This window comes from Gopherus flavomarginatus, chromosome 13 (assembly GCF_025201925.1).
Source record: "Gopherus flavomarginatus isolate rGopFla2 chromosome 13, rGopFla2.mat.asm, whole genome shotgun sequence".
Taxonomy (NCBI): Eukaryota; Metazoa; Chordata; order Testudines; family Testudinidae; genus Gopherus; species Gopherus flavomarginatus.
The window spans coordinates 1,016,275-1,043,929 of NC_066629.1; the positions used below are offsets into that span (position 1 = coordinate 1,016,275).

General features: G+C 42.1%; 1 pseudogene; it reads right to left on the minus strand.

Moving 5' to 3' along the window:
* Positions 1 to 3,341: 3,341 nt before the first annotated feature.
* Positions 3,342 to 27,155, minus strand: LOC127033512 (uncharacterized; annotated as a pseudogene).
* Positions 27,156 to 27,655: the final 500 nt, after the last annotated feature.

The following is a 27,655-nucleotide window of genomic DNA, read 5'->3' on the forward strand; positions in this document are numbered from 1 at the left end:
GCCTGCAGCACAGCTCATACTCACCCCTGTGGTGCCTCCTGCTGGTCGTCCTCGGGAATTAGCTCTTGGACCCAGGAGCGCCCTCTGGAGGCCAGTGATCCTCTTGCCGTTGGCCCCCATATCCCTCCCAGGACCCCGGTGCCCTTATCTCATAGACTCATAGACTCTAGGACTGGAAGGGACCTCGAGAGGTCATCGAGTCCAGTCCACTGCCCTCATGGCACGACCAAATACTATCTAGACCATCCCTAACAGACATTTATCTAACCTACTCTTAAATATCTCCAGAGATGGAGATTCCACAACTTCCCTAGGCAATCTATTCCAGTGTTTAACTACCCTGACAGTTAGAGACTTTTTCCTAATGTCCAACATAAATCTCCCTTGCTGCAGTTTAAGCCCATTGCTTCTTGTTCTATCATTGGAGGCTAAGGTGAACAAGTTTTCTCCCTCCTCCTGATGACACCCTTTTAGATACCTGAAAACTGCTATCATGTCCCCTCTCAGTCTTCTCTTTTCCAAACTAAACAAACCCAATTCCTTCAGCCTTCCTTCATAGGTCATATTCTCAAGACCTTTAAACATTCTTGTTGCTCTTCTCTGGACCCTCTCCAATTTCTCCACATCTTTCTTGAAATGCGGTGCCCAGAACTGGACACAATACTCCAGTTGAGGCCTAACCAGCGCAGAGTAAAGTGGAAGAATGACTTCTCATATCTTGTTTACAACACACCTGTTAATGCATCCCAGAATCATGTTTGCTTTTTTTGCAACAGTATCACACTGTTGACTCATATTAAGCTTGTGGTCTACTATGACCCCTAGATCTCTTTCTGCCATACTCCTTCCTAGACAGTCTCTTCCCATTCTGTATGTGTGGAACTGATTGTTCCTTCCTAAGTGGAGCACTTTGCATTTATCTTTATTGAACTTCATCCTGTTTATCTCAGACCATTTCTCCAATTTGTCCAGATCATTTTGAATTTTGACCCTGTCCTCCAAAGCAGTTGCAATCCCTCCCAGTTTGGTATCATCTGCAAACTTAATAAGCGTACTTTCTATGCCAACATCTAAATCGTTGATGAAGATATTGAACAGAGCCGGTCCCAAAACAGACCCCTGCGGAATCCGACTTGTTATACCTTTCCAGCAGGATTGGGAGCCATTAATAACTACTCTCTGCCTCCTGCCGTACCCCACAGTCTTACTGGGTTTCCCCATACCAGGGGAACCCCCACTCCCTGTCCCCATGTCGCCTCAGTCATGGCTACTGCCAGTCTCTGTTTAGCCCCCGTGCCCTGGGGCAGACTGCAGGGTACCAGCCAATCATCACAGGCAACAAGGGGTCTGGACTGGCTGCCTTCACCCACCCTCTGGCTGCCCCTCGGCAAGCCCAATACCTAGGTAGGCCGAAAACTAGGCCCTGCAGCCTGAGGAGTTACTGGCCTAGGGCTTCCCAGCTCCTAAGGCCTTTCCCTAGCCCAGCCTCCCTCTAGGTCCTCTGGGTGAGTTCCCCAGCAGCCAGGCCTTTCTCCCTCTCCAGTCAGAGAGAGGCTGCTCCCGCTGGCTGCCCTGGCCTCCTTATAAGGCCCAGTTGCTTAGTTTGGGGGGTAGCCCCAGCTGCAGCCCCTTCCCTCACTCAGCTGCGGTTTTACCTTGCTCAGCCCCAGCCCTCTGCAGCGCTTTTCCAAGCCCTCCAGGGCCAGAGCGGGTGGTTACCCCGCTACAATGCCCAATACATCCAATACTACAAAACAATCCTGCAAGACTCCAATTATTTTGTAAACAAAAACGCAAATCAAGAGTTTCAAATTCTATTTCCTGTTAACATAGAATCATAACTCAAAAACTTAAAATTCTATCAACAACTCAAATACTGTGAACTCTGAAACATTTTCAAACCACCAACTATAGTTTCACAAAAACACATTTGACCTTCAGATATTAGTGCAAACAGATTGCACACACACACACACACACACACACACAAAATGCACTCAGGTAGCACTAAAATAATTCTCTTCGGTACCAATTTTTAGTTTTAGACTAAGACTTTAAAATGTCCATTGAAACCATCCATTAACGATTAAATTTTCTTTAGAAAAAGTGGAGCATAATTTAACAAGATTCTGTCTTCTAATAATTCCTCTGTTTAATCAGTGGATCAAAATGAGGCATTAGTGATTTTTCATTCTACAAAATGATTGACTCATCACCTCATTAACAATAGTACTACCATTGATACTGTATTGGTACTAATAGAACTATAAGACTACAGATGTTCTAGAAACATTCACAGGTCCAAAATTACAGACTGTTTGGAATATTTAGCAAGCATATGTATATGCAAAGAGAATTATATATTTATCAAGAAAGTGTCAAATTCAACATCATAAAATTATGAAACAGAAGAATCTTCATTTTAAGTCTTTAAATGTTTTTTTCCTGTCCTCAACATAATTCTTTTTTTTTAAAACAAGAACTGCTCTCCAAAACCAATCAATATACTAACACCTAAGAACATACTTGGTAATTAGTACATTGTGAAAGACAATCTAACATTAAGACACGATTGATAAAGCATTAAAATATTCATAAGTAGGATGATAAGATCAAAGTATGAATTGTCCATCCTTTTCTAATTCTCGCTCTACAGTCACATTGATACGTAACCATTCTGATTGTCTAAGCAACAGAATCAAGACTAGTAATAGCAATTAAACATATGAAATTTTCTCATGCTAAAACAAATCAGTTAAAGGGTTTTGGTAACCTAGTATAGTTAGCTTTGTGTAAATATCTTGCAAACATCCCTACTCCTCAAAAATCCCCTATATACTCTGTATATATTTATATATAATATACATAGTTCCTGAGTAAATCGTTAAATCTGATTACTAGGAAGATTTGGCAAAAGATACAACTGTATCTTATTAAAACAGAATTTTAAATGAACGTTTAATCAAAACATTAAAATAAATATGGAATGTTTCTGAAAATGAAGAAAAAAGTCAAAATGAGCCTTGCCACTCACTGGTTTCTCAGCTCATGGCTTGAGTCACAGCTGATACGGAGCTTTGGCTAAGTGGTTGAGAAAATGGTCATCTATTGCCCAGTTCCCCTGATTAATAAAATCTTTCTCTTACACAGAAGACTCTGTAATACCAGCAATATTAAAACTGCAATAACATTATTACAATAAATATTTGTCAACACCAGAATCACAATAATAAAATTGCAGCACTGATCCGCTGGATATTCTTATTTTTTCTGATGACCTAGCAAAAAAGTTCTCCATAGCACAAGTCAATTCACTTTCTTTCTTTTTTTCTTCCCTGCAGTTATGCAGAAATTGGTTTCTCATGTTTTTCTTTTTTGCTTCCCTGGTCTTCAGGATCTGCACTATTTTTTTCTTGTGTGCTGTTTCCTTTCAACCCTCCTTCTGTTTCACTGCCGTGCTTAAGGAGATTTTTGGTAGTCATCTGCAGGGCACACCATAAAGCAGTACGAGCCTTGCGTATGGAAACAGCTAACCCTTTAATGGCAGCTACCAGAGCAAGAACATCTAAAACGACAAGAATATGCAACCACATCACAACAGAAGTAATATACAACCATGACATCCATCAATTAGACAAAAATCTCTTGAATTCAGCCAGCACTATGTATTACAGTAATGAAATACCACAGGAAAGACTGCACCCTGGTATTAAAGAACCATATTTCCAATATTTCTTTAGTTATATTCTAGGCTTTCCAATGCACCTAAGTTATGAGATAAATTCAGATTCCAGAACACGGGTTCTTGGTAACAAATGGTGGTGACGTACAAATCAAAGAAAAAAGAGAACTTTGTACTAACAATTTCCTTTCCTTCAAGATAGTGTGACAATCACATGTTTCAGAGTAGCAGCCGTGTTAGTCTGTATCCACAAAAAGAACAGGAGGACTTGTGGCACCTAACAAATTTATTTGAGCATAAGCTTATTTGTCATTCATTGAGTTCATCTCATTCACAACACAGAAATTCTTGCACACCCTAGAGGAGATTTAATCCCAAACCTGCAAGTCCTATACCCACCCTTCCTGCTTGGTTTAAAAAACGTAATGGGAGCTTCACTGGTCGGAGAAAGCCAATGCCTCACTCAGTGTGTATGTCCACCTTTCGGCCTTCAATCACAGAACAAACTGAATTACACCCTGGATGCATTTGACTTGGCAAGTATCCACTATGAAATCTTTAGGGTTCCCAGCAAGCTAGCAATAGACCACTTTCAGTCTCATTGGTCTGAAACCAAGATATTGGACTCTATGCAATCTGGATTCAGCCAAGAACATGGAGCAAACACTGTATTATTGGTACAGATGGATGTTCTCTTGATGCAGATGGTTGGAGGGCAGCCTTCCTCCTTTATCCCGGCTCTCTCTGCAACATTAAATATGGTCAACCATGATATACTGCTCTGTGTAAGATACTTATTCCTTGTGGATAATCATAACAAATCAAAAAGTCACAAAGGAGAAAGCACCTTGAAAGACTAACTCTTGCCTTGTCTCCTGCAAGATCTAATCTTCAGTTTGCCTGTATGGGATGAACGGTCTTTCCTATTGCATCTGGACTTGTTGGAAGGAGATGCAAGATTTAAAGTATGTATGGTCTTTCTGGAGAACATGTGTGGAGGAAGACAGACTTTGTTCTACTTGAAATTCTCTGCCATTCTCCTCTGGGCTACACAGATCACAATCACCACTTCTCGCTTGAAAATATAATCCACGGATGAAGCCAAAGCTGCCTTTTAACTAGTGCACTGTCCACACAGGCTCTGGCTGGAAATGTGATTGGGGCTAGCATGGATAAAACTGCCAGAGATATTTGTCATTAAAGAGTCAATTCTTCCATCCCTGTTTGGAATAAGGCAATTGCAGTGGAAGTCTACAAGAATCTGTCTACTCGCTCAAATGTGTGTGTGTAGGGGTGGGGGTTATGACAGCTTATCTAACCTATCTGACATCTTTAAGAGGAAAAAGTCCACAGGATTAGGACGGTCTTATTTTTTCAACTGTGACTGTGGATTCCACTTTTGGAGTCTGGACTTTTCTATGTGGAATTTACTTACTGTTCTTGGTGGTGAACTCCAACTCTTCAACCCCAAGATTTGGGGAGTAAAGCCTGCTCTTTTCATTGCTAGCAGGATAGCACTAGCCCACAATATGCTTAATCTTAGGATCCTTGAGTTCTATCTTACATTAAGCGTTATCCTTCTCCCTTTTTTATTTTTTTAACAAAGCAAAAACAAAAAACAAAAAAAAATTTTTTTTGGTGCCTCCAAATTGGATAGATGTGATCTCAACAACACCTGGTTTTGATTCACCAGTGTCATCAAAAATTCTTGCTTGCCATTCCTCAGCAGAAGCTGCCAATCATGCCAAATTTGTACAGGAACTCCTCACTTAAAGTCATCCCGGTTAACGTTGTTTCATTGTTACACTGCTGATCAATTAGGGAACATGCTCGTTTAAAATTGGGAAATGCTCCCTTCTAACATCATTTGGCAGCCACCTGCTTTGTCCACTGCTTGCAGGAAGAGCAGCCCGTTGCCACTAGCTGGTGGGTGGGTGGAACCAGCGTGGACCAGTAGCCCCCCTAGCAGCTCCCAGCTCCCCTAAGTTTTCTGTGCAGCAGCTGTCCCTCCCCGCACCCTTCCCTGCTGCCTCGTAGAGTGTGAGAGTTAATCATTGAGAGCTCAGCCAATTGTTAGTTCATAATTTAGCAGTAAGGCATTCCCTGGGAAATATCCCACCCTCTGACTCCTGCACCTCAACCAAGCTTCACAGTCATCATCACTGTGTAGCAGTATTAAATTGTTTGTTTAAAACTTATACACTGTGTGCATGTGTGTGTGTGTATGTATATATATATAAAAAATTCCCTGGAAACTAATCCCCTCATTTACATTAATTCTTATGGGGAAATTGGATTCGCTTAACATCGTTTCGCTTAAAGTTGCATTTTTCAGGAACATAACTTTCCAGCGTTAAGTGAGGAGTTACTGTAGTGGTTTTGTGATAGACAAAACATCAATTAACGAGCAGTGTAAGACAAAGAGAATTTTTACTTTGTAAGCTAAGAAGGATGAAAGTCCACTCTCAATCACTATTAATAAAGAATAAGCTCAATTTTTTTAAAATGAGTATAATCTGCTTAAGGATGCTGAATTGCTTACTTGGCAGATATTTTTGTTTGGTATCAATTCCCAGTCATACGCTACCTTTTTACAGTGATAACTCTCATATCTACTTGTTAACTAACAGCATGCACTGAAACAAGTAGGAATTCATCCAGGGTCTTTAACAAAGTCTGATTATTTAATATAATAAAGAGGGCTTTTTTTTAACTGAGAAAATATCTTATGACAAGAAGGGGTCTAAAAATCAACACCACAAAACAGTAAAGTCTATGTAGAAATTACCTGATACAAGTGAGGGATTTTTCTCTTTTAAAGTCAAAAGCCCACGTATAGAGAAAGTTTCTGTTTAATGGAGTAAGTCTACCTGTTGCCAGGACAACATTTAAAATGTGTTACAAATTGAATTGTAGAACTACAAAGCAAACAAAAGTATTTACCCTTTTCATTATTATAACAAGATACTCCTTGTCTCTGTGGATTAGCAGCATTATGAATCTCATCTTTCCGCCTCGCTTGTGTAACATGAATAGCTTCCAAATGATGTTCTAAAGTTTTGGGTACATTCTCATGGACAGGAGTACCACGAAGCCTTTCCATTTTTCTTATTAAGGTGAGCACCTACCGAATATATTGCAAACACCAAAAGAGTTAATTTTTCAAATCCTCCACAAAATAATAAACCCACAAACATATAACCTGATGTTACTCATCCTTGCAGAACATTCCATGCTGTAAGTATGCTTACTCTGGCCTGTTCTGATAACTGGTACCCAATCAAACGATCCACTCCTGAAGGGTTAGCAGGAAGTCGGAAAACAGGAGTCTTATCTGAGCGAGATCTTCATGCTCCTGGAAAGTCTCTTGCAAGATCAGCTTCAATCTGAAGAGAAAGCACATACCTTTAAAATATTTAGAACAGAGTTTTATCTGATAGCCTAAGCTTTTCTATTTTTTCACTATGTAGATGCATGAGATGTGTCTGCTGTTTAAGTATCTGGGGGCATTTAAAACAATAAGAAGTCATTATTAAACTTTAAACTGCTAACAACTGGCTGTAAAAATAAGGGTACTTCCAAAAATTCCAAGTACTACTTTAAAGCATAAATCTAGAATCAACATCTGTAACCAACAATCAATCTTGGGTACAGACCCAAGGAAATAGAGGGATCTTGCATAATCCCTGGAAGATTAATCTCTAGCTTTGTCACACCTAATTAGAGATGTGAATTCCCAACTGCCTACTGAGAACACCATGTTAAGGGCTCTCAGAGACTCAAATCCAGGAACTACTAGCAAGTACATGAGATGCCCTCAATTGCTGTAGTGGTTGTGTTTGAAACCCCCAAGGAGAATCCCAGGTTTAACATATTGGCTTTGAAAAGATATCAGCCCTGAAAAGTCATCCACGTGGACATCAAAGTCACTCATGACAATAGGCCTAGGCAAATAAAGATGGGACAAAGCCAACAGACTGTGTTTTAGAGGGACATCTCTCTTATATTTGAAGTCAGACATAAACAGGGCCGGATGTAGGTTTTCTGACACCCCAAGCAAAAAAATGTTTGGCTGCCCCCCACCCCAGCCCTGGGCTCCACGCCGCACCCCCCTGCTGCCCCAGCTCTGGGGTCTCCCCCTCACCACCCACATACAAACACCCTGCCGCCCCAGCTCTGGGCCTCCCCCTGTACTCCCTGTCACCCCAACCCTGGGCTCTCTCACCCTACCTCCACCTGCACCCTCCTGCTGTCCCAGCCCTGGGCCACTGGTAACTCGCTCCCAGGGCGGGTCATTCAGCAGGAATTTTGGATGTGCACAGAACACAGACAGGATTGGTTCCCATATAGTTACAGAACTGCAATAAAGTGCAACAATTTTCAGCTTGTGTGATTGAAGGATATCTGGATGCATATTATAAGACTGTCCTCCATAAATGAGGAAAAGCTGAGATGCCTTTATTATTCTTTTGTTCCACTCTTTGTTTCTATGGGGAATTTGCCAATGCAATATCACTGTCTTCCTTTTAAACAAATAAAACTAAAGGCAATGGCTGTTGAAAATAGCAGTTCCAGTCCTAATAACCACTGGGAAGCATTTCTTGCTCAATTTTATCCTACCTTTTCTACAGCAAGTTACAGTGGATCAGTATATTTGATTTGGGAGAAATGAAGTAACAGCTGCCCAAACTGAGTTTGAGCACTCCTGAATTTTGAGGTGTTCAAATCTGGAAGGCAGGTGCTAGATTCCCTTTCTGAATATTAGCTACATCTGGAAAGGAAAAGTCAATTTTTGCTTCCATGGCTCAGAATTGGAAATCCTCCTACGTGCCTGGTACTGTATCTAAAGCTGCCCAGGTCCAGAGCCTCCCCTCCCTTACTTTTCATTTTAAATTCTAGTGGGATCCACGTACCTCCCTTGCTAGGCTTCAGATAGAGAGGGCACTGTCCATTTAGTCCCCACAATTCCTTCTTTGGGGACTGCAAGGTGAGGTCACACCATTATCCCTAATCCAGTCTGGTGATGTCTTCTGAAGGGGATATCTGGGCCAAAGCCTACTCCTTGAGGATACGACTAGGGTTATCATACGTCCGTATTTTCACGGACATGTCCGGCTTTGGGAGTTTTAAATAGCGATTAAACTCTCAGAAGGTCTGGGATTTTCCTCCCAATGCAGAGTGTAGCGCGGCTGACAGGGCAGCTCGGCTGGATCTTCCTCTGCCCCCCTGCTCCTCCCCTGCAGCCTCAGCCGGCAGCGCTGGGGGCGGGCAGGGCTGTGCACTCTGTGGGGGGAGTGCAGCAAGATGTCTGCGGCAGCATGTCTGGCTCTGTGCAGAGCCAGACACGCTAGTCTCAGCAGCATGGTAAGGGGCCGGGGGGTTGGAGAAGGGGTAGGGGGTTCCAGAGGGCGAGCAGGAGGGGTTGGATGGGGCGGGGGTGTGGAGAGGGGTCGGGACAGTCAGGGGACAGGGAGCGGGGGGGTGGATGGGCAAAGGTTTGAGGGGCAATCAGGAGCAGGGAGAGGGGGATTAGATGGGTCACGGTTCAGGGGGGGCAGTCAGGGGACAGGCAGCAGTTGGATAGGCATAGGAGTCCAAGGAGTCTGTCAGGTGGTGGGGGTGTGAATAGGAGCCAGGGCAGTCAGGGGACAGATAGGGGGTGGGGTCCTGAGGGGCAGTTAGGGGCAGGGGTCCCAGAAGGGGGCAATCAGGGGACAAGGAGCAGGGGGGTTGGATGGTATGGGGTTTCGGGGGGGGCAGTCAGGGGGTGGGAACTGGGAGGGAGTGGATGGGGACGGGGTCTCCCTGCCCTTCCCAGTGCAGCTCTCCATTCACACCAAGCTGCAGCATGAGGTCTCAGCTACCTCACTCCCCCTCCCTTTCCTGTTGATAGCGGCCAAGGGAATGGTGGGAAATGTAGTTCTTTCCCTGCTCCAGGGCTGGTGCTACACGCAGGGAGCTAACCAAGGAACTACAGCTCCCAGGGCCCCCTGCTGGTTCTCAGCTCCCAGGCTGGATCCCTGCCGCCCCTGCAAATGAGCCGCCCCGAGCACCTGCTTGCTTTGCTGTTGCCTAGAGCCGCCCCTGAATGTAAACAACCATCCTCTTGGCCCTCCCTCCGTTCATGCCAAACTGAGCACTATCCAAAAAGAACTGGACTAATAAAGGCCCTTCTTTACCAACCATCCAGGCTTACATCAGTGGTCTCTTCCACAATCCACGGATGGTGGTAACTATTGGCTACCGAGCTTGCACTGAACAACATGAACCAAAGAACAGGATCCATGTCACCAGATAACATAAGACACTTTGGCCAAAGAGGGTACATGGTTAAGTAACCACTGGCATCAGGTGTAATTTAGTTCAAGAAAATTACTGCTGAACAAGTTGTCCTAACTCCTGTGCAGCTGAAAAACAAAAGTTGAACCTCAGTGTCATGCACAATTTTACAACATTCACGCTGTCTGCTATCTTCTTACAACTGTGCAGACTCAAAATAGATTGTTGTAGATGGGGCTCAAAATATTTAGAGTACAATGAAAGTCACCATATTGCAAAAAGGCAGCAAGACTGGCTCCTTTTCACCAGTAAATTGCAGGAATTTCTACTCTACCTAGCAGTTCCTTTATAATCACCTCCTACATACAAGTCTATCATGGGATAGATTATTACCTTTTTCCTCTCCTCCTTCAGAGTTCTGCTCTGTAGATAACACTTATCCAGTTGAATAACAATCTCATTAGCAGGCCAAAGGCAATTTCTTCGAGGCCTATACTTAAAAGGAGTTGGAAAGGCAAAGTATGGTGCACTTGATTCCTCACAAAATAGGCCATTTTGCTTAAAATCAGACATTAATGAGAAAGAAGTATGGCCACAGTAAGACAAATGAAAATTTCTATTTTGCTGAGCAGTTGTCAGAAGTAAATGATAGTCACAAAATTTACGAGAGCATTCTTTAGGATTCATATGGCTCTTATATTCAATGTTATTACACGTTTCCCCCAAATTGAAGCTATTCTGGCCATTTTGCATGTGAGCTTCCTGTGGGTTTCTATTTGTTCCTCCAGGAAAATGATTTTCTTTAGTAAATGGTTGATTGAAAAAATAAAGCGGTGGGTGATTAGATGGCTGTGATTTATGAGAAGCTGTAAAATTTTCATATCTTTTAGAAACCAGATGATTGTCCTGGAACACTTCGCCCCATGTGCCATTAGTAGGTGGACTAGCTAAATCATTGGAGTACTTTGCTTGTGCTTGTTCGTCATTTTTCATAGGTTTGCCTCTTGTTTGGTCAGTTTCCCAATACTCTTTCTGAATACCAGTGCCATCTTTCATTCGAAACTGAGAAGAAAAATAACTAAAATCAGAGCAGTTCTTTTCATGGTCTCCATTTAAGTTCATCTTATGATAATTGCACACATGCTGATTAAACTGTACATTCTGAAATGCTAATCCTTCTTGCTGAAAGATGGCATTATTTTCAAAAGCAGGATTTTCAGGATAAATGTTCAAGATCCCAGCAGATGGCTGAGTATAAGGGTCAGAAGGAGAAAGCAAAGACTCTGTAAGATGGTCGTCAAACACTCTGTGTAAGTCTCCACAGCAGATAACTTTTGCAAGTGTCCTTGGTAACAGTCCCCGTGTGCCAATCGGGTTTGGAAAATCTTTACTTTGTAAACAGTGCTCAGAAGACAGACCTGACAAGTCACCATTATTTCCAGTGTCAGATGCCAACATAGGGGGAAACAATCTCAACAGATAATTCCTGTAACAAATAGAATTGCACTTTTAGGAATGACCAAACACATTCATGTTACATTATAACTTTGTTCAGAGTTAAGTGTTCTTTTTTCAAAATGCAAAGCTACTACTAAGACCTTTGCTAAAGATATGATTTCAAGCAGTTTTGTCACAGGAATTAGTTATAAAAAACTATTAGCGTACTTAACTGTTGACAGCAGATAATTATTTCCTGAAGTCTATTTTTTATTGTTTTTCCTAGTCTACTTTTAATGTGTCACATTATGGTGCTTCAATCTCAACTATTTGCCCTTCATATCTTCAGAAACTTCATTATTGATTCTTAAAGAGTTTCTGTACTGACATTTGAACTTCTAGAGCACTTTCCATAGAAAGAGTCCATAGAATTCTAAGACAAAATTAACCTTCCCAATATCTCCGCAAAGTTGATTCCTTATTTCTTTTTTTAATTACATTTTCCTTGTTCAAGAAAAGTATGTTTTTGCCCCCAGCAAGAAAACATTTATTTAAATCACTTGCTATAAGGTTTTCCAGTCATTGTTTTAAATATATACATCATCCTGCTCGAAGTTTAACAACATTTGTAAGCCACCAGATACAGATTTGACTTCTGCAGTGCTTGAAAATGTCTGATGGTCTCTCCTCTTAGCAATCTTCTATGACAACTAATTATGTTTTAAGATAGGGAAGATAAAAATTCAAGAGAAATAATGCACTAGCAAATCACTCTCTTGATTTTTTCCCCCAAATACTAACTATCTAAGAGAAGTCAGTAAAGTCAATGTTAGCTATATAGTCTCCACCATTCTATTTTTTGCAGGGAGGAGGAGGAACTCAGATCATCCTTGAGCAATTTCCTCACCAAATGTTTGGGTGCAAGAAAGAGTGCAGCCCAGTCAGGAGGCTGCAGGACTCATAGACTCATAGACTCATAGACTCTAGGACTGGAAGGGACCTCGAGAGGTCATCGAGTCCAGTCCCCTGCCCTCATGGCAGGACCAAATACTGTCTAGACCATCCCTAATAGACATTTATCTAACCTACTCTTAAATATCTCCAGAGATGGAGATTCCACAACCTCCCTAGGCAATCTATTCCAGTGTTTAACTACCCTGACAGTTAGGAACTTTTTCCTAATGTCCAACCTAAATCTCCCTTGCTGCAGTTTAAGCCCATTGCTTCTTGTTCTATCATTGGAGGCTAAGGTGAACAAGTTTTCTCCCTCCTCCTGATGACACCCTTTTAGATACCTGAAAACTGCTATCATGTCCCCTCTCAGTCTTCTCTTCTCCAAACTAAACAAACCCAATTCCTTCAGCCTTCCTTCATAGGTCATGTTCTCAAGACCTTTAATCATTCTTGTTGCTCTTCTCTGGACCCTCTCCAATTTCTCCACATCTTTCTTGAAATGTGGTGCCCAGAACTGGACACAATACTCCAGTTGAGGCCTAACCAGCGCAGAGTAAAGCGGAAGAATGACTTCTCGTGTCTTGTTTACAACACACCTGTTAATGCATCCTAGAATCACGTTTGCTTTTTTTGCAACAGTATCACACTGATGACTCATATTAAGCTTGTGGTCCACTATGACCCCTAGATCTCTTTCTGCCATACTCCTTCCTAGACAGTCTCCTCCCATTCTGTATGTGTGAAACTGATTGTTCCTTCCTAAGTGGAGCACTTTGCATTTATCTTTATTGAACTTCATCCTGTTTACCTCAGACCATTTCTCCAACTTGTCCAGATCATTTTGAATTTTGACCCTGTCCTCCAAAGCAGTTGCAATCCCTCCCAGTTTGGTATCATCCGCAAACTTAATAAGCGTACTTTCTATGCCAACATCTAAATCGTTGATGAAGATATTGAACAGAACCGGTCCCAAAACAGAACCCTGCGGAACCCCACTTGTTATACCTTTCCAGCAGGATTGGGAGCCATTAACAACTACTCTCTGAGTACGGTTATCCAGCCAGTTATGCACCCACCTTATAGTAGCCCCATCTAAATTGTACTTTCCTAGCTTATCTATAAGAATATCATGCGAGACTGTATCAAATGCCTTACTGAAGTCTAGATATATCACATCCACCGCTTCTCCCTTATCCACAAGGCTCGTTATCCTATCAAAGAATGTTATCAGATTAGTTTGACATGATTTGTTCTTTACAAATCCATGCTGGCTATTCCCTATCACCTTACCACCTTCCAAGTGTTTGCAGATGATTTCTTTGATTACCTGCTCCATTATCTTCCCTGGCACAGAAGTTAAACTAACTGGTCTGTAGTTTCCTGGGTTGTTTTTATTTCCCTTTTTATAGATGGGCACTATATTTGCCCCCTTCCAGTCTTCTGGAATCTCCCCCGTCTCCCATGATTTCCCAAAGATAATAGCTAGAGGCTCAGATACCTCTTCTATTAACTCCTTCAGTATTCTAGGATGCATTTCATCAGGCCCTGGTGACTTGCAGGCATCTAACTTTTCTAAGTGATTTTTTACTTGCTCTTTGCTTATTTTCTCTTCTAAACCTACCCTCTTCCCGTGAGCATTCACTATACTAGACATTCCTTCAGACTTCTCAGTGAAGACCGAAACAAAGAAGTCATTAAGCATCTCTGCCATTTCCAAGTCTCCCGTTACTGTTACCCCCTCCTCATTGAGCAGTGGGCCTACCCTGTCCTTAGTCTTCCTCTTGCTTCGAATGTATTGATAAAAAGTCTTCTTGTTTCCCTTTATTCCCATAGCTAGTTTGAGTTCATTTTGTGCCTTTGCTTTTCTAATCTTGCCTCTGCATTCCTGTGTTATTTGCCTATATTCATCCTTCGTGATCTGCCCTAGTTTCCATTTTTTATATGACGCCTTTTTATTTTGTAGGTCACGCAAGATCTCAAGGGTAAGCCAAGGTGGTCTTTTGCCACATTTTCTATCTTTCCTAACCATTGGAATAACTTGCTTTTGGGCCCTTAATAGCGTCCCTTTGAAAAACTGCCAACTTTCCTCAGTTGTTTTTCCCCTCAGTCTTAATTCCCATGGGACCTTGCCTATCAGTTCTCTGAGCTTACCAAAATCTGCCTTCCTGAAGTCCATTGTCTCTATTCTGCTGTACTCCCTTCTACCCTTCCTTAGAATTGCAAATTCTATGATTTCATGATCACTTTCACCCAAGCTTCCTTCTACTTTCAAATTCTCAACAAGTTCCTCCCTATTTGTTAAAATCAAGTCTAGAACAGCTTCCCCCCTAGTAGCTTTTTCAACTTTCTGAAATAAAAAGTTGTCTGCAATGCAGTCCAGGAACTTATTGGATAGTCTGTGCCCCGCGGTGTTATTGTCCCAACATATATCTGGATAGTTGAAGTCCCCCATCACCACCAAATCTTGGGCTTTGGATGATTTTGTTAGTTGTTTGAAAAAAGCCTCATCCACCTCTTCCGCCTGATTAGGTGGCCTGTAGTAGACTCCCAGCACGACATCACCTGTGTTTTTTACCCCTTTTAGCCTAACCCAGAGACTCTCCACCCTTCCGTCTCCTATGTCCATCTCCACCTCAGTCCAAGTGTGTACATTTTTAATATATAAGGCAACACCTCCTCCCTTTTTCCCCTGTCTATCCTTCCTGAGCAAACTATACCCATCCACACCAACATTCCAGTCGTGTGTATTATCCCACCAAGTTTCAGTAATGCCAATAATGTCATAGTTGTATTTGTTTATTAGCACTTCCAGTTCTTCCTGCTTATTACCCATACTTCTTGCATTTGTATAAAGGCATCTAAGATACTGGTTTGATTTTGCCTCCCAGCTTTGCCCTGACCCTCCTTCCTCTCTGCCATTATAGCCCGTGCTCCCTCCTGCTTCCAACCCATCTCCCAGGTCTTGTTCCCCACTTTCCTGTGGGCTTTGCTCACCTGTCCCCGTCGAACCTAGTTTAAAGCCCTCCTTACCAGGTTAGCCAGTCTGTGCGCGAATAAGGCCTTCCCTCTCTTCGAAAGGTGAACGCCATCTGTTCCTAGCAGTCCTTCCTCAAGTAGCATCCCGTGGTCGAGGAAGCCAAAGCCCTCCTGGCGACACCATCTTCGCAGCCAGGCATTCACCTCCACAATGCATCTGTCTCTGCCCGGACCCCTACCTTCAACAGGAAGAATCGAAGAGAATACCACCTGCGCTCCAAACTCCTTAACCCGTACTCCCAGAGCCCTGTAGTCACTCTTGATCTGCTCAGCATCACACCTCGCAGTATCATTTGTGCCCACATGGATGAGTAGCATGGGATAGTAGTCAGAAGGCCGGATAATCCTCGACAAAGCCTCTGTAACGTCTCGGATACGGGCCCCTGGCAGGCAGCATACCTCCCGGGATGAACGGTCAGGGCGACAGATGGGTGTCTCCGTCCCCCTCAGCAGAGAGTCTCCAACCACCACTACCCTACGTTTCTTATCAGTGGTGGCAGCAGACCTCCCAGCCTTAGGGGTACGAGGCTTCACCCCCTTAACTGTTAGTGGTGATTTCTTCTCTCCTGTATCTTTTACCACAACAGGAGGGTTCGCAGCAGTGGTGGAGCACTGCCCGCTGCTAGAAGTACCCAGCTGGCTGTGTCCACCCTGAGCCTCCTCCTCCACTGGTGTGTCAGGTACACCCTGAGGCATCTCCTCTTCCACTGCAGAGTCAGTAGTCCCGTCAACTGGGACAGCACCATCAGCTGTCTCCACATGGATACTGTCCAGGAATTGCTCATGGACATAGATGTTCCTCAGCCAGGCCACCTCCTCCTGTAGCTCTCCCACCTGCTGCCTGAGAGATTCCACCAGTAGGCACCTTTCACATTGGATGCCACCCCCAGCCTGGATATCAGTAAGTGGAAATTGCAAATTACAGTCTTTGCAAGCCCACACCAGAATCTGGGTAAAAGCATCCATGCTTTGGTGCTCTGTCTGGCTACAGGCGCAGGTGGAGGAGACAGAAGCAGTGCTGGCACAGGTGTTACGGGTCCTCCTCACCATTTTAAGCCTCCCTCTGTCAAAGTCTCAAATTCCTGTCTACAGCTCTCTGTCCGCTCCTCTTTGCTGTGAACAGAAAGGTTTTCGATGTGGCTCAGGTTATGGGTTCAAGGGACCAATGGGTCACAGATGAGACCGACAAGGGACCCCCCCTCCCTTCCTACTCCCCTTCCAAACTCCCTTGCAAAACTCCCTGTTAGCAGCTCCTGTTCGCTAAGCTCCCTGGTCGCTTGTGCGCAGCTTTATAAAGCCCTGGCCTGAGTGAATGCCCCGCCCACTGGTTAAGGCTCAGCCAATTACCAGAGGCTTCTAGCTTTCAAACCTTCCTAGTAGCTCCACCTCCAACTGCCAGCTACAGCACACGGTCCTTCAAACAAACAAACCAAACAGACTGACAAACACAAGCTCAGCACACAGCAAGTAACCCCCAAACACACACACAAACCCAAACACTGCAGACAGTCACTTACCCCACAGATGCTGTCTGTGCTCCTCCTTCACCTGGAGAACTCCCTTGCAAATCCCTGTTAACAAATCCTACCAATTCTGAGAGATCCACATGCTCTATACGTCTGCACTGGTTCCGGGCCTCTAGTTCTTCCCCAAGCCAACAGCCACACAGTTCCAGTGGAGGTATGCCATCAGCTCTGGTCAAATTTGTTCCCTAGGACCCCCAGTGCAGGAGAGAGCTGAGGAAGCGTAATATAGCACTATGCTATCACTTCTCTGTGAGAAGCTCCTTTGGGTACCAGAAGGAAGTTGGGTAATGGAGAAAAGCTGCAACAATGTATGTTACCCCACCCTTGAAGCATCCACTTCACTCACCACAGGGAGAGGTATCTGGCATGAAGAAGGTGAGGGGCAGAATTTCCCCTCCCAGCATATGTTTTTTAGAAATGATCAGGCATGGTAAAAATAGGAAGCGTATACCTTAAAAGCAAACATTTAACTCAAGCTATTTGGTATCACAGAAAAACCTTTCAAATTTTCTGCATAAACTCTGAGATAGAGACCCACTGATGGTTCACTACTTTGCATCAGCAATTCTTGACACACTCAGTACACTTAATACGCTCTTCTCATGATAATTACCCAAAAGATGGCATGTAATATATTATCAGAAATCTAAAACCTCACTGATCAGTAATATTCTTGCATAATGGATGCAGACTTGTGTACAAAGAGTTCATCTGTGCTAGAATTACGTTCTTAAAATGAGTTTGGCGAGCAGGCCATAACCCAGTCAGCCCTAGACAAAGGACTGTTTATTTTATGTCTGACCAGCCTGGTTGTCCGGCAGACATAAGGAAGGCACATTTACATGCAAGATAAACAAAGCCATAAGGACAGCAAGTGGAAGGATGGAAACTGCATCTCCAGGAAGCCTTCCTGCCTTGAAGCAGGATCAATGAACTTTGAGAAGCTATAGGGAGAGAGAAAAACCATTTTGGCACTGTCATAAACAGATAGTTAAAGGTTAATGCCTCTTTTACCTGTAAAGGGTTAAAACGTTCACCTAGCCTAGCTGACACCTGACCAGAGGAACCAATGGAGGAACAGCGTGGTTCAAAAAGGAGGAAGGAGGTTCCCTTTGTCTGGGTCAGTTTCACTTTGACTGGAGTGGGAAAGCTCCAGAATTCAGCCTCTTATTAAGTAGTGAGTATCAGTGAAGGAAATAAATAGGTTTACGTTTATTTCTTTGTAACTTGTCTTGTGCAATTAGAGGAACAATTAGATTGGGTATTTGGATATTTTTTTTTGTGTAACTAAGGTTTTGCCCAGGGGAACATCCTCTGTGTTTGGAATCTGTTGTCTGTGAGAGTAGCTGGTATCCTAATCTCTCCCAGAGGGTTTTCTTTTACCTTTCTTTTCTTTAATTAAAAGCCTTTTTTTAATATACCTGATTGATTTTTTCCTTGTTTTAAGATTTGGATCTGGATTCACCAGGAGTTGGTGGAAGAAATGAGGGGGGATGGTTAATTTCTCCTTTTTTTAAGATCCAAGGGGTTTGGATCTGTGTTCACCAGGAAATTGGTGAAGTCTCTCAAGGCTATCCGGGGAAGGAAAGTAGTACTTGTGAATGGTGGCAGCCAGACCAGATCTAAGCTGGTAATTGAGCTTAGAGCTTCTCATCCAGGTCCCCTACATCTGTACCCTAAAGTTCAGACTGGGGAAGGAACCTTGACAGGCATCATTACTTGAGGAGCTAAAGGGGTCAGAGGTCGTGAAATCACAGAATGGCGGATCCTGCAACTCAAGTGCTTGAAGTCCCTGGGTATTAAGTATAGGTGGGAAACCTGTTGAGGACAAGATTGTAACTTGCAGAAATTAAGTTTTAATCTTAAAATTGTATTTTTACTCATTTGCTGGCAACTCTTTCTCTATTTTCTATATTTGGTATCACTTAAAACTATGGGCTTTTGTTTAATAAATTTGTTTTTACTATAAACCAATTCAGTGTTTTGATCAAAACTGTGTTTGTCAAACCCCAGTTAAACTAATGAGCTGTTGTCTACTATCTCTTTTAAGGAGCAGTTCCAGGAGAGGATGGGACATTACAGGTAACAGAGTTTGGGGGAAATTTGGGACTTGGGGGACAGGACAAGTTTTGCAGTCACGCTTCTGTTACATACGAATACATATTTTTTGCATTTGAAAAACAAAAATGGTAGAAATTTAACTTTCATGTTCCTACAATATGATTTGTGTAGATCCCACTAGCAGACTTCAGCACAGTTGTATAATTAAAAGTATTATTTAGTCAGACCCCAAAGTACCTTACAGAACATAAATCTGGTCCCTGCTCCCAAATACTTCACAGTCTAAATAGACAAGACAGATGGATGATATGGGAAGAGATACAACACTAATGTTTTGTTTCTGATGTTATCTTATTCAGCTGATTGAAGAAAAAATACTGATTTGCAGGACTGGCTACTCTTCAGGGGATATTTTTTGTTCTCTTAGATATTATAGCTCATAAATCTTGGAAATAGATAAACAATTCAAAACATTCTGAAATGTATTTTCAGAGTAGCAGCCGTGTTAGTCTGTATCCACAAAAAGAACAGGACTACTTGTGGCACCTTAGAGACTAACACATTTATTTCAGCATAAGCTTTCGTGAGCTACAGCTCACTTCTTCGGATGCATCGGATGTAGCTCACGAAAGCTTATGCTGAAATAAATTTGTTAGTCTCTATGGCCACGTCCAGACTAGGAATTAAAATCGATTTTAGATACGCAACTTCAGCTACGGGAATAACGTAGCTGAAGTCGAATTTCTAAAATCGAGGTACTCACCCATCTGGACGGCGCGGCATCGATGTCCGCGGCTCTCCGTGTCGATTCCGGAACTCCGTTCGGGTTGATGGAGTTCCGGAATCGATGTAAGCGCGCTCAGGGATCGATACATCGCGTCCAGACTAGACGCGATATATCGATCCCCGAGCAATCGATTTTAACCCGCCGATGCCGCGGGTTAGTCTGGACATGCGCTAAGGTGCCACAAGTACTCCTGTTCTTTTTGAAATGTATTTGTATGTCTAGACATTATAAATATCTTCGGGATTTTATACTGATTGATCATTGCAGCTAAATCATTTTGAGTAACTGGCCTTCAGCTGAAGAATTTTGCCATAGCAGTTGGCACAGTGCCTTTTCCACTCAACTAAAACAAATGTGGAAGGTATTATAATGGGTTTGTTTAATAGCTTTGTGTATATATAGTTAAAACTCCCTCTATAAGCCCTTCCACATTTGGCTTAGTTGAATGAAAAAGGCTATCTATGCGACAGTCAAATTCTTCAGTTGGAGGCCAGTTACTCAAAATGATTTAGCTGCAATGATCAATCAGTTCAAAATCCTAAGATTTTTATAGTATCTACAAATACAAATATATTTCAGGTTTCAGGGTAGCTGCGTGTTCGTCTGCATCCACAAAAAGAACAGGAGGACTCGTGGCACCTTAAGAGATTAACACATTTATTTGAGCATAAGTTTTTGTGGGCTACAGCCCACTTCATTGGATGCATGCAGTGGAAAATACAGTAGGAAGATTATATATATACACACACACACACCTAGAGAACATGAAACAATGGGTGTTACCATGCACACTCTAACGAAAGTGATCAGTTAAGGTGAGCTATTATCAGCAGGAAAGGAAAAAAAAAACCTTTTTGTAGTGGTAATCAAAATGCCCATTTCCAGCACTTGCTCACACCTTCTTGGCAACTGCTGGAAATGGACAATTTTGATTACCACTACAAAAAGTGTGAGTTTCTCTCCTGCTGGTAATAGCTCACCTTAACTGATCACTCTCACTACAGTGTGTACGGTAACAGCCACTGTTTCATGTTCTCTGTGTGTGTATATATATCTTCCTACAGTATTTTCCACTGCATGCGTCCGCTGAAGTGGGTTTTAGCCCATGAAAGCTTATGCTCAAACTTGTTAGTCTCTAAGGTGCAACAGCTACTCCTATTCTTTTTGCAAATACATTTCAGAATGTTCTGAATTATGAGCTAACTCTACCTTCAGATATATCCACAGTCATACCTCCATTAATCCTCTTAATAAAATGAAAATAACGAAAGACATTCATTTCTTTTCCAGTTGCCATCTGCTGATAGAAGGATGAACAGAAGACTGCCTTTCTACTTTCGTTTATTCCAAGGAAGTACTAGTAACAGATCTTTCCAATTTAACTTGATGACAGCTTATTTAAATGATGATATCTTAAAACTCAGTACTACATCAGACAACACCTAAGTTGTCTTGTCAAATGTCTACTGGTAAGTAAAAGATATAAAACTTTAAATTGGAAGAAACAACACCATGCAAGTTTTCAGTAAAAACTTACCAATCTGTAACTGGGTCTGGCTTGTGTGCCTCATCTAGGATGTTCGACACTAGCCTAAACATCTCTGGGCCACTGCCAGAGTAAAACAGACTTATCTGTGCTCTGAAAAACAAAACCCATAGAGATAGGATCATATCTTCAGGAGAAAAAACAACCAATAAAGAGGAAACACACAAAAGTTTACCTTCAGATTTCTTTAGCTGTAACATATTATAAATAGAGGAGGAGGAGAAAAGGAAGCGTCCTCACTCACAAGAATTAATGGAATAATGTTCTTTGCAGATGAGAAGCTAAGTATTATCTTCTAGCATACCTTGACAGTAAACACATATTTGAATAATTGGCACATTTTAAAGCACCAGGATTGTGGCCCCTTGTGCAGATCTCAGCCCTCATGCACGAAGCATTGGTTTTGGGTTCTAGAATGCTTACTGGGGAGTTGGATGCCCACATCCTTTTCTTGATTTGATACAGTTAACTTAGGACACTGTAATACATCTAAGGAGTGGACATTGTACCTCTCATTTGCATTTCTTTGTCATCATGTTGCCTGCTCACCCAGCTTATTTAGTTTCCTCTAGTCCTGACTAACCTAAGGAATTGTGCCAGCTGAAAATTTTGCTACCTCACTGCTCGCCCCCCTTTACAGATCATTAATACATTAAACAAAAAGGAGCCTAGTATGAAACCTTGGAGGCATCGTACGGTTTATATTTTGACAAGAGGAAAATTGGCCACTTAGTCCTAAACCTGGCCTACACCTAAAACTTAGGTCAACCTCACTATGCTGCTTAGAGGTTTGAAAAAGTCACACTCCTAGAAAACATAATCAAGCTGATCAAAGCCCTAATATAGACACCAACTAGGTCAAAAGAAGAATTCTTCTGTCAACCTAGGTAGCACCTCTCAAGGGAGTGAATTTCAAAAAAACCCTTTCTATCACTGTAGCAAGAATCTACACCACAGCTGAGCAGATGCAACTGTAATACTTGCAGTATAGACATAACCCTTTGCTTCCTAGCCCCTATTCAGATTTTGATCTATAAGAATACTTCGCCTCTCAGTCCGTGACTACTTAGTCTCTTTATTGAGGGACCTGGACAATGGCCTTTTTGGTAGTCCAGATAAACATCAACCGGTTCTCCTTTATTCACTATTTCATTGACACGTTCAAAGAATTTCAATGTGGAGTCCTCATGGCACCTTGGAGACTAACATTTATTTGGGGATAAGCTTTCGTGGGCTAAAACCAACTTCATTAGATGCATGGAGTGAAAAATACAATAAGTAGGTATACATTTTCTATCTGCTGATACTCACACCTTCTTGTCAACTGTTGGAAATGGGCAACGTCCGCCTTGATTGCATTGGCCTTGTTAGCACCACAAAAGCAATTTTCCCTCTCTTGTTAGTCACCCCTTCTGGTCAACTGTTCAGAATAGGCCACTTCCACCTTAACTGAATTGGTCTCATTAGCACTGACCCCACACCTTGGTAAGGCAACTCCCATCTTTTCATGTGCTGTGATATATATACGGCTTACTGTATCTTTCTCTCCATGCATCTGACAAAGTGGGTTTTAGCCCACAAAAGTTTATGCCAAATACATTTGTTAGTCTCTAAGGTGCAACAAGGACTCCTCAGTGTTTTTCCTGATACAGACTAACACAGCTACCCCTCTGAAAAGAATTTTAAGACAATAATGAGACATTTTCCTCTCTAGAAACCATGCTGGTAAAGCTCCATCATACCATGATCCTTCAAACACTTTGTTTTCACTTTTAAATAGTTATTTCAATAAATTTGCCAGGCACAGATGCAAAGCTTTGTGAATCGTAATTCCAGTCACCCACAGACCCTTTTTAAAATAGATGTAAAAATTTGCTGCCCTCCACTCCTGTGAAACAGTGGCTAACTTAGATACCAGTCGAGCTAGTTCTGATACCTGGAAACATATGGAACAAATTATTAAACAATCTCGCTGTAGGCAGCTAGAGGATAACAGGGTTATAAATGGAGTTGTCAAGAATGAATCATGCCATATTAACTTGATTTCCATTTTTGACAAGGTTATTGGCCAAGAAGTTAGAGGGAAGCCGTAGGTGAGAGACATTGATGTTATTAAGGCTTCTGACACTGTCCCAGAGGACATTCTCATCAGCAAACTAGGGAAATGATTAAATTACTATAAAGTGGGTAAAAAACTGGTTGAAAGACCATACTCAAAGAGTAGTTATCAATGGTTCTGTGGTCAACTAAGGGATGTATCTACTGCCTGCAGAGGTCCGTCCTGAAGCTGCCGCTACTCAATAGTTTCATTAATTACTTGGATAGTAGAGTGAAAAGTATGCTTATAAAATCTGAAGATCCCACCAAGATGGGAAGGATTGCTAACACTTTGGAGGGAGGATTAGAATTCAAAACAACACTGAAGAATTGGTCTCGAATCAGTTAGATGGAATTCAGTAAAGACAAGTGCAAACTCTACTTGAGAATAAATAGAGCAATAACACCTACAAAATGGCAAATCACTGGCTATGCAGTAGTACAGCTGAAAAGGATCAGGGGGTTACAAAGGACCACAAATTGAATAGGAGACAACATGAGGCAGTTGCTAAAAAGGCTAATATTCTGGGGGAGTCTAGAAGACATACTAAGTAATTGTCCCCCTCTACTCAAAAGTGGTGAGGACTCAGGTGGAGTACTGTGTTCGGTTTGTGGCACAACACTTTAAAAAGATGTGGACAAATTGCAGAGTCCAGAGGAAAGCAAAAAAACTGATAAGAAGTTTAGAAAACCTGTTCTATGAGGAAAGGTTAAAAACACTGGGCGTGTTTACTCTCAAGAAAAGAAGACTTACGGGAAAGTCTAATAACTGTCTTCAAATACACTGAGGGCTGTTATAAAGAGGGAGGTGATCAACTGTTCTCCATGTGTTGTAAGTGAGACACAAGAAGAAATTTTTCTACTCTACTGCCTGCCAATAATGGCCTCAGCTGGAGTACAGTGTCCAGTTCTGGGCACCACATTTCAGGAAAGATATGGACAAATTGGAGAAGGTCCAGAGCACAGCAAAGCTCTAGCAAACATGCGTATGAGGGAAGATTGAAAAAATTGGTTTAGTTTGGAGAAGAGAAAACTGAGGGGGAACATGATAATAGTTTTCAAAAAAAGATTGTTACAAGAAGGGAGGTGAAAAATTGTTCTTGTAAACCGCTGAGGAGAAGACAAGAAGCAATGGGCTTAAATTGCAGCAAGGGAGGTTTAGGTTGGCCATTAGGAAAAACTTCCTGTCAGGGTGGTTAAGCATTGGAACAAGTTGCCTAGGGACATTGTGGACTTTCCTTCATTCAAGGTTTTTAAGAACAGGTTAGACAAACACCTGTCAGAACTGGTCAGTCATGTAGTCCTACCTTTAGTGCAGGGGACTGGATTAGATGACCTAATGAGGTCCCTTTCAGTCCTACACTTCTGTGATTCTTCACAATATTCTCACCAGTGAAGACTGATTCAAAAAATAATTTAACTTCTCAGCAATGCTTTTATCTTCCTTAATCTCTCCCTTTAACCCCTTGAGTGACATCATCTGGAGTTCCTCACTCCCCACCCAGGAAGACTCTTGGAAACATCTGAGAACAAAGACTGACCTGGGGGAAGTTCTGGACCTAGGCTAAAGGATTTCTAGCCTGTGAATAAAAGACAAGGGGATTCCAAGCTGTAAAGCAAGTGCAGCTTGGCCCCTATTAACCTGCAGCCTCCTTGTATCATTTCGCTGGACAAAAATCTGCTAATTCATATCCAATCTATTTGGTATATTAAGGTTAGTTTGTGATTTTTATTTATTTGCTAGGTAATGTGCTTTAAGCTGCTAGACCAGTGGTTTTCAACCTTTCCTGATTACTGTACCCCTTTCAGGAGTCTGATCGGTCTTGTGTACCCCAAGTTTTACCTCACCTGAAAACTACTTGCTTACAAAATCATTATGTAGCCTGTTGTAAAACTAGGCAAATACCTAGATGAGTTAATGTACCCCCTGGAAGGCCTCTGCGCACCCCTGGTTAAGAACCACTGGACTAGACTATAAACCCCAGAAAGCCGGCATATGCACGCTTACGATACAGGTGGTGATGAAGATCCACACGCATAAGTCCCCTAACCTTCATCCATTTGTGTTGTGCAGTAACAACAGGAAGAAACTGGCATTCACCGTGCCCCTGCTGTTACAGAAGACAGCTCCCTCTGTCACCACAAAGGATCATAACGATGTGATGTAACAAGGAGGCTTTTTCAAAAGGTAAATATTTGTCATTATACAAAAGATCAAGATTTGTCTGATACTTGACTTTCCCAGTACATTCCCTAATAAAGATATTTTAGGTCACACATTAAAAAAGTATAACCATGATTTCCAGAGTTATTTGAGAAATACTATTTCATTCTGGTAATTTCTTGCCCATGAGTTTCTGTAGTTATCCCATAACTTCTTCCTTATAATACTTAGGAACCAAACCCTCACACTCCTGCCCAATACAATTTTCAGCCTTCCAGAAAACAGCCTAAGATTACATTTATTCAATACCTTTCTTTTGTGCAGTACTGGAAAGAAGTTGGTGTGTTGGTATCATCTCCACACACAGACCGATTACTAGATAACCAGGATGATTCCAGAGGTGGGGATGGATTTGTGATCTCTCCTAACAACGGGTAGAATATCCACGTGTCCATTTTTTGTTTCTTGCCGTTTACCTGAATTGGAAAGAGAGAGTGACCAGTTTTACCATGAGAGGAGTTGATGTAAGTGAACAACAAAGGGCACCTCTTTTGAAAAAAGGAAGTTGGGTTTTTAAAAGAGGCAACATTGTTTCCTTCTGAAAACTTTGTATCTGCCAATGCATACATCTGATTGAAAAATAAAAATCAGGATATGTTATTTACATCAGTTTTTCTTTTAAAAAATAAACCTATTTAAAATTAAATTTGAAATTGTGACAACTTATGTTAAAGCTTAAATATAGTATAATCTATTAAAATAAACTAACTCATATTAAAGCAGTACATGTTTATAATGAAATTCTAAAGAAAGTTAAGCCACCGAAGTGGTGGAATTCGCTGTGCTGAGCACTGGAAGTACATTTGTTGAAGTGTTAACTAGATTGTGATAACAAACGCCTCTTACAAAGCGGCAGAGAGAATATTTTCTTTATTTCAGCTTATTCAACTAGTTTGTTCAATGGCTACTTCACTGAAAGCTGAGAAATGGATTCAGAATAAAAAAAAAAGGAGGCAGAAAACTTGCTTTCCTTTTCCGGTCTATGCCCAAGAACTAGGTGAGAAAGGATGAGAGCTCCTGTTGGTAAAATATTCCTTGATCAAATCAGCTTTCAATGAAAATACATTGTGCTAAACTTACACTTTAAAAAGCATGCAGCACATTTCAGGCAGGTTCAGGGCTGTCTCCAGGCACCAGCAAAGCAATCAGGTGCTCGGGGTCCCATGTGCAAGGGCAGATGCAGCCTGGGAGCTGAGAACCACCAGGGGGCCCTGGGAGCTGTATTTCCTATAGAGCCAGCCCTGGAGAAGGGAAAGAACTACATTTCCCAGCATTCCTTTCAGTGAACTGCTGGGAAGAGGTGTGGTAAGTTTTCGGCTTTTTCTCCCTTTCAGTGGAGAGGGCGGGAAGAGCTGTTGCTGCAGACACGTGGTGCGGGGGGGCTGGAGAGAGACAGCTCTGGAATTGACAATTCTTGTATTTTGGAAGATTATTTCAAAAGTTTCTGGGGAGCTACAATGGCCAGGAGAGTGAAGACAATGCTAGAAGCAGGAGAAAGAAAGGTCTTTCTTTACTTCATTGGCCATTGTACAGTGAAGTGTGAATAGCCGGCTTCTGTTTTCCTCCTAATTCTTATATGTTCTTTGCCCTGTTAGGCTGCTGTAGCACCCCAGAAACGTAGGTCAGCGGAAGAAAATGGGGGAAATGCCAGGAAAAAGCTTCCTTTTTTTTGGTGCACCTTTCTAAGTTTTGTAAAGTTAACATCTATTTTTGTCCTTTTATTTAAAGTTAAGTCAAACCCATGCTTCAAGGTATTTCATAACCTGCCATGTCTAGAAATTCTTTTCTACTAGTACAAATGGCTTCAGGACCAAATACACTTTTCTCTGCACTTCCTGTGGGCAAGTGAACAGAAAAAACATTTTCAATCCCTGTAGAGATGCTTGAATGTAAGCAAATGCTGTGACTGGGAATTGCCACCTTAGAGCAGTGCCGCCTTCTCTTCCTGCTTGCAAAGAACTAGAAATGAGCTGTATGCAGATACCTCATCAAATATTTCTTTTCTTTTCACAGTGCTATTAGAAGA